Source organism: Uloborus diversus, chromosome 6 (assembly GCF_026930045.1).
Source record: "Uloborus diversus isolate 005 chromosome 6, Udiv.v.3.1, whole genome shotgun sequence".
Taxonomy (NCBI): Eukaryota; Metazoa; Arthropoda; class Arachnida; order Araneae; family Uloboridae; genus Uloborus; species Uloborus diversus.
The window spans coordinates 32,396,871-32,404,431 of NC_072736.1; the positions used below are offsets into that span (position 1 = coordinate 32,396,871).

Genomic DNA, 7,561 nt, shown 5'->3' on the forward strand with positions numbered 1-7,561 from the left:
TTCTTGAGTTATGTGACATACATACGCACATCCGCACATACATACATACTTACATACAGACGTCACGAGAAAACTCGTTGTAACTAACTCGGAAATCGTCAAAATGGATATTTCACGTGTCTATACGTTCTTAGGCACTTATCCATGTGTGGTCGAGTCGAAAAAAAACCTCATCATTCATTCGGGGATGAGTAAGATGGAAATTAAGTTTGGTTTTTGAGGGAAAAATTTTTCGCGAAAACAATACTTCCTTTTTTTTTATTGCAAACACAAGCAAAACAACTTCATACCTCAGAATCCACAAAGTCAATATCTACCGAGTCATGGGAACCTAGCATCATTTACAGATTATAATTAAAACATAGAAAAAATAGCTTTGTCTTACCGCACCCCACGTCTCACTGTGCCTCACCCTCCCCTTTCTTACTTATGAAGTTTTATGACATATTGAAGAAGTTATGGCGTTCACACAAGAAAAGAAAAAACCTTCGAGAAATAATACGTAAATAAGATTTAGTGCTTATGTTTCCCATACCAATCCACAAATTATTGCACTAGAGGGGAAAAATTGAAACAATAAGCATTAATCTGATGAGGAACACGTTCCTCCAGTGTTTCCCTACCACTAGAGACTAGACATTTAATTCATCGTTCAAAGTGCTATACGCATTAGTTTATTGATTGAAACGATAGGAACGTTTTTCAACAGCTTTGATTTAAGTATCTAATTTCAGGCACCTAAGTTTGGAAGATGTATAACTTCGATTTAACAATACCCAATTTAACGATTCCCTCAATTTAATGATACATTTCACTGGTGCGGATTGACTGCACTTGAATGTCTTTGCTCCTCGATTTAACGATATCCGTTATTTAGCGATAACTTTTTCCAGTCTCTTGACAATCATTAAATCCAGACAAGGACGGATGCAGAAATTTGTCAAGGAGGGGGCGGTTGATTTTTTAACTTACCTGCGTATTTAATTAAAACATGTTTGGGGGGGGGCGGCACAACATTTTTATCTACCACGGGGAATCTCCATACTCCTTTTCCCTAACATCGTCAAAAATCGTCTGATATTGTATCTTTAAAACTTCAACTCTGAAAAAATTCCGAGAAGAAGATTCGAATTCGCACCCCATTTATTTCCTTAACGTCGTCAAATATGGCCTACATTTGCGTTTTAAGTCTTCAATTCGGAAAATTTGCCGGTGCGGGTTCTCTCAAGGGAGGGGCGATCGTCCCCATCGCCCCTCCCATGTATCCGTCCTTGAATCCAGGTTATACTGCACTTAATTATATAGGCTGGATGATTATTATGCTTGTATTTATTTTTGCAATAAAGTTTTTAAAAATTGGTTCTATTTGTTAGCAAAATTATTACTCGCAAGCAATTTTTGTGGATCTGCACACCGCAGCTCAACTATTCGATAGTATCAGTGCAATAAAATATTAAATTTTGAGTCAAAGGTCTTACCTCAAGCACATTAGCGACTTCTGCTCGATAAATTCGTTTCCTGAAAGTAAAGGAGATACATATTTCTTTATTTGGAAAATAAATTAGTACCCTGGAGTTGAATAGTAAGAGAAAAATTTAGCATATTTAATGGGGAAAAATAATTATATCACGTTTGTGTTTCGTGAGATCCAAGTGGGCTCTATTGTGCACATAATACATTTATCACACTCATCACTTAAAAAACAAGTGTTCATTCATAATAAGATGCAAATGAACAATGGCGGGAAACTTTTAGAAATTTTACCAGCCATATTTTAAGGAACCAGCAGCATACAATACATAATTGATTATCTTTGCCGTAAAGAAATTTGGCAAAAGTTTGCATAGAATGCTGTTATTTCACTCTTATCAACATGAACATTACGTGTTTCGTGTTATTATTGTGTAGTTTTTCTTGTGGTGATGTCTAAAACACTTATTTTGTATCATATTGAGCAGAGTGTCGCAGGAACTAGACTGTTAACAATGGGCGTGTTCGAATAGAGTAACCGGTTAACTCGGGCACATCGATTGCTAACCAGAAGCGTTCTATTGAGTTACCGGTTAGAGTTAAGGCCCCTATAGTGAAGTTACATGGTTCTAGTTAGCGCATCATATAAGAAAATATTCTGTAGAAACTTACCGCACTAACCAATGACTCATCAAAAGTTATGAAATCACCCGCCCGAGTTAACCAGTAACTATATCCGAACACAACCATTGTTGTATGCCGTGCATGTGACCAAGAATTGCACGTAGAACACCAGTAAGAAATAAAAGTTGAATTGTTTCTGCATTTTTATAAATTGCACTGAAAAAACAAATGTTAACAAATTTGCTGTTCCTCAATATACTTTGAGTGTTTCTTAAAGATTTCAAGGTGCTGAAAAAGAATATGCTTGCAAAAATTTTCTATCACCCTCCAATTTTAAAAAATTTTAATTTTAAATTTTGGATTATATTGGCTATCTTATAGCAATTACAAGTTTACTACATTTTTCTTTTAGATGCATTTGATCCGTAGACACATGCATTTTTACTCATTACAGCGATAGAGCATGTAACAAGAAAGTACAAACCGAAATCACTTTGATAAAACTTATTTTTGTGACTTTGAGTAGGTGGCGCTAGGCGTTCCGTATCATTTCGGTTTCACGCAAGATCACGGTAGTTGAAATTGTCTTTCGACGAGTGGAAATGCCCTGCCATCTGTTCCCATAGCTTATTCTTGCATATTGAAACAATTTTACAAAAATATGAAGATATTGCTTCATGAAATTGACAACTCACGTGAGAATTGGAGCATGTGGGCAGTTTTTAAAGTAATTGCCATTCTCATTGGTCTACAACTCGATTACACAAAATACTGCTATCCTCTGTGCGAGTGGGACAACAGGGCAAAACATGAACATTATATTAAAAGAAATCGTCAGCGCGCACACAAATAATTGCAGGTGGAAAAAAAATGCAAAACGTTCCTCTAATCAAAAAAAAAAAAAACTCCCACCTTTGCACTTTAAGTTGAAATTGATAAGAATTTTGTTAAAGATGAAAAAGGAGGTGGATTTCAATATTTGCAGGAACAGTTCCCATTACTCACTTATGGAAAAACTAAGTAGAATATTTCAAATGACCTACAAAGGCCTATGAAGGAACAAAATTTTGAAGCAAAGTGATTTAGGAAAAACAGCATGGATTTATTTTATAAATGTTGTGACACAATTCTTAGGAAATAATAGAAATCCTATCTATGAAAAATTAATTAAAAACATGATGAAAAGTCACAAAAAAAAATAGGATATTCACATTGAAAATTTATTTTTTGGAATCTCATTTAAATTTTTTCCCTTAAAGTATATGGGAGCTATGAGTGACGAGAATGGGTAGCGCTTCCACCAGGATATTTCTGCAATGGGGTTGTTTCCTTCAGTCAAAAGTACTACTTTTTGTCACTGAAATTGATAGAATAAGCAAAAAAAAATAACATGAACCCAGAAAATACTTTCATTTTCCCAGCAGTTATTTTTTAATTATTTTTTTAAAGTGTCTGATTTTTGAAACAAGGCGTGGTCTTGATGACGTCACAAATGATGCATTTTGGTGCATCTGTCTCCCGCGATTCCACGTTATCATAATTAAGAAGCAAACTAAAATTGCACTCTACGCTTGCTATCGACCATATCGTTGCCAAATACACGTGAGTAAAGATGCGAATTGAATATTTTGCTCTGTGAATGGGCACACAGAATGACATTTCATCATTTGTGTTGTCATCGAACAGAAACATAAACATTAAAAGCGCGCCGATTTAAATAATTTTTCAAAAAATATTAAACTTAAACAAATTATTTAAAAGGTGGTCAGATCCTATGTTTTCAAGGCATGCTATTTCAGAAAAAAAAATAATTTTAAAATTTTGGAAACGACCTCATAAAAGAGTTATATCAAGGACGGTTTACTCATATGCTCGAGATTATTTTTCGAATCTTATTAGAGAAGTTTGTGATAGAGCCAATAATAAAGGCATTTACAGCTACATAAAGAATGAAATTTAGGAAATTTTTTACGAGTATCGTTATTTTTTTCATCAAAAATCTCTTCCATTCTTCTACATCTTTTTAAACAATTCATATTTTTTCTGTTTTATATTAGTTTTAAACTTTGTAATTGTTTATATTCATGTTAAATGACAAAAATATTGTACATGTTATATTCAGTAAATTACCGCCCATTAGCCAGGGCTAAAGCAAAAAATACATGAAATACACCGCCAGCTCAGTCATTTCCAGCCGAGGACTGCAGTTTCGTGCTTATTAGCACTCATCAGCCCAGCATAGGAAAGTGGCTGAGCTGGAGATGGAAAACCTTAAGCACGAAACCGCAGTCCTCCGCTGGAAATGACTGAGCTGGCGGTGTATTTCATGTATTTCTGCTTTAGCCCTTAAAATAATCAATTATCCAACGTATTGAAGCACAAAACATGCAAATTATTGCAGACACGTGTTTTGGTGTTACAAGGAACACCTTTTTCAATGCAAAGAATTGTGAGCTTCTGGATGGAAAGTCATCCGAGAAAATCTAAAGATTGCAGCAATTCAAAGGCAGGCACTGTTGATGTCCGATTCAAAATTCTCGTGTTTCTAAAAACCTTATTTTAACTTTATTTATAAAAATGTCAACTCACACACAATCATCTTTGCAATTGACGTAACACTCTTCTATTTTCTTAAAGTCAACGCGCATTTCCTTCGTGCAGTTTTGTTCAACTTCTGAAAAAAAAAACAAAAAAAAATAATAATAATAAACTATTTTGAATACATTAATATAGCAAAAAATGATTAAGTTGTAACTAGTTTATTTCCCTTGCTCATGTTATGGGCGTTTTATAGAGAAAATGAGAGATAACTTAATTTTGAATTTGAAGAAAATCTTAAGATAATTTAATTTTGAAGTTGAAGAAATCTAAGATAATTTAATTTTGAATTTGAAAAAAAAATCAGATTGCATTTAAGATGATAAACATTTATCCATACCTTTTTCGCAGATAAGATATCTTTCAATAATGTTCCTCTCTGGAATAGCGGAGGAAGGAGCACAGCCACAAGCTTTCACGTAAGGTTGTATTCCACATAACATTAGACATGACTATAAATCGGCATATTTAAAAGTTACTCCTTAATACATGAAAAAATAATCAAAAAATTGGTGAACTACCTGGTAAGAAATCAGATAATTGTAGTATTAAATAAAAGATAGTGTAAAGAACTAATTTTAAAAAAAAAAGCTACTTATTTTAAAGCAAACAAATGAAAATGAAAAAACATATTCAAAGTGAATTAATTTAACTATCCTTGATATATAAGAAAATATGAAATCAGACATGGTTTAAAGAATACTCCTTCATGCTAACCATATCTGAGCCTTTGAAGTTAAAAGGTATTCTGAAAATGTACAGACATAATGACAAGTAAAAGAGTATCCATGTAGAAAGAATTTGAAAAAAAAAAAATTGAATTTTTGATATATTGAGTTCAAATTACGCTTTTTGAAATCACAAGAGTGTGTGAGTGTGTGTGTGAAGGCGTGTGTGTGTGCGTAGAGGTGTATGTGTGCGCAGAGGTGTATGTGTGCGTAGACGTGTGTGTGTGCGCAGACGTGTGCTTGTGTGTTTAGGCGTGCGTGTGTATGTGTAGGCGTGTTTGTCTGCGTGTGTGTTTAGCGGTGTGTGTGTGTATGTGTAGTGGTGTGTGCAAGTGCATCTGCAGGCATGCGTGTGTGTGTGGACGTGTGTGTGCATGTTTGTGTGCAGGAGTGCGTGTGTGCAGGCATGCGTGTATATATGTGTGTGTGTGTTCAGGCGCGAGTGTGTGTGTGTGCATGTATGTGTGCAGGTGTGCGCGCGCGTGTGTGTGTGCGTAGGCATGTGTGTAAGCGTGCGGTGTGTGTGTGTGTGTAAACTTTAGTCAAGTGGGGATAATAATCAATTCGTGATTGCTCAAAAAAAAAACCGTTCTTAGTATTAAAATTTTTTAGGAGTCTTGCGCCGTAGGAAGACGTTTTCAATGAATTACATTACTTCCCGACCATCGACCCATGTGACTTTCGGGGATATTAGAAACATCTCGTAATTCGCGGCAATCCAAGAACTTAACCTGATCTTCAATACAGCATGTTACAACGTGTTCTTAGTATTTCCCAGGGCATACTGCGGTCAATAGTAGAACATGCTATCTTCGAATTTCAGAAGATAGACGAAAATGATAGCCGTCATGCTGAATAGTGAATATGTTTTGATGCAAGATTTGTTTTAAAATTTTAAAACCAAAGTAAATGTGTAAAAAATATGTAACTCTTAAAAATTGCGCAAATTTTGAACTTTTTTTTTAAACTCTCTCATACTAATCCTCATTCCTCAATTATGTCATACACAAAATTTCGTTAATTTCACAGCAACAGTTTTGCCACCAGACAACTTTTAAAATATAGTCTTGTTTAATTATGGACACGCTGTACAATATTAATACAAGTACATGCTACTTGTGGATTATTTCGCAGAAAATACGGTACAAGTCTTCATTAGTTGAAGTTTAAGACTTTTTTTAATTTAAATTTTTATGTTTTTTACTGTCCCCCAACTATGAAATAGTCTGCAGACTTTCACAAGAATCCGAAGCACACGTCGCAGGATCGCGCTGTTTCTGCTACCGTGGTAACGTTATGACTGAACAAATAGAAATTTAAAAATAAAAAAAAAACAGTAGAAAAAACGAGATATAAAAGAACATACATGTTTCTGTATCCATTTTAATTTTACGCTTGGCTGAAAAGAAATAATCTTCTAAACTCAGTCTGAATAATAATTATGGTTTCTTCAATTTCCTTATTTGAAATTCGTCCATATCATTGCAACATTACATCCGTCGGGTAAAAAAAAAAATAGTTTTTGAAATGCAGAATTAAAACTAAAGAATGTTTCAACTTTCTAATTTCTTTAACCATTCTACAAATCAATACTAGTTCAGTATTGTGAAAGACTATTAGTAAAGGTGTGGATATTAAGTTAGTTTGTATGAGACATTACCTTACGCAAAAGTATTAAAATATTCTTTAAAGTGTTACTTTTCAATTATAACTTTATATTATACTGACGATTACATCAACCATTATCTCACTGAAACGCAATTAAAATTTAAATAAGTTCATTTAGTATGAACAAAGCGGAATGATCACAAAAAAAAAAAAAGCCCATCAAACACGTAAAATGCCTGTAAAATATTTCCATCCAGTCATCACGTGCAAAAATCAAGCTATGATGGTTATAATATGCTTGAAAGAAGAATGATCATTTGATAAATAAAGTTTTTGATATATGCAAAACTTTCTTTGAAATGGTAGTATTATCTCTTATAGCATAACAAAACATAAAACAATACCGATTTAGATGATGGCCCGGTAAAATTGTTTTTCAGATATTCCTCTGTATAATTTTTACAGTCTGTCACATAAGGAGCAGGAAGCAATACATGTTCCTCCTAGAAATAAAAATAATAGAAAATTTTTCC

At 33.8% G+C, this 7,561-nt stretch overlaps 1 long non-coding RNA gene across 1 annotated transcript; it reads right to left on the reverse strand.

The window, feature by feature from the left end:
* Positions 1-1,476: 1,476 nt before the first annotated feature.
* Positions 1,477-7,532, reverse strand: LOC129224183 (uncharacterized). Its single transcript, XR_008580678.1, has 4 exons — positions 7,433-7,532; positions 5,033-5,144; positions 4,684-4,768; positions 1,477-1,518 (listed from the first exon to the last, which is right to left on the reverse strand). It is a non-coding gene; the product is annotated as an uncharacterized LOC129224183 (long non-coding RNA).
* Positions 7,533-7,561: the final 29 nt, after the last annotated feature.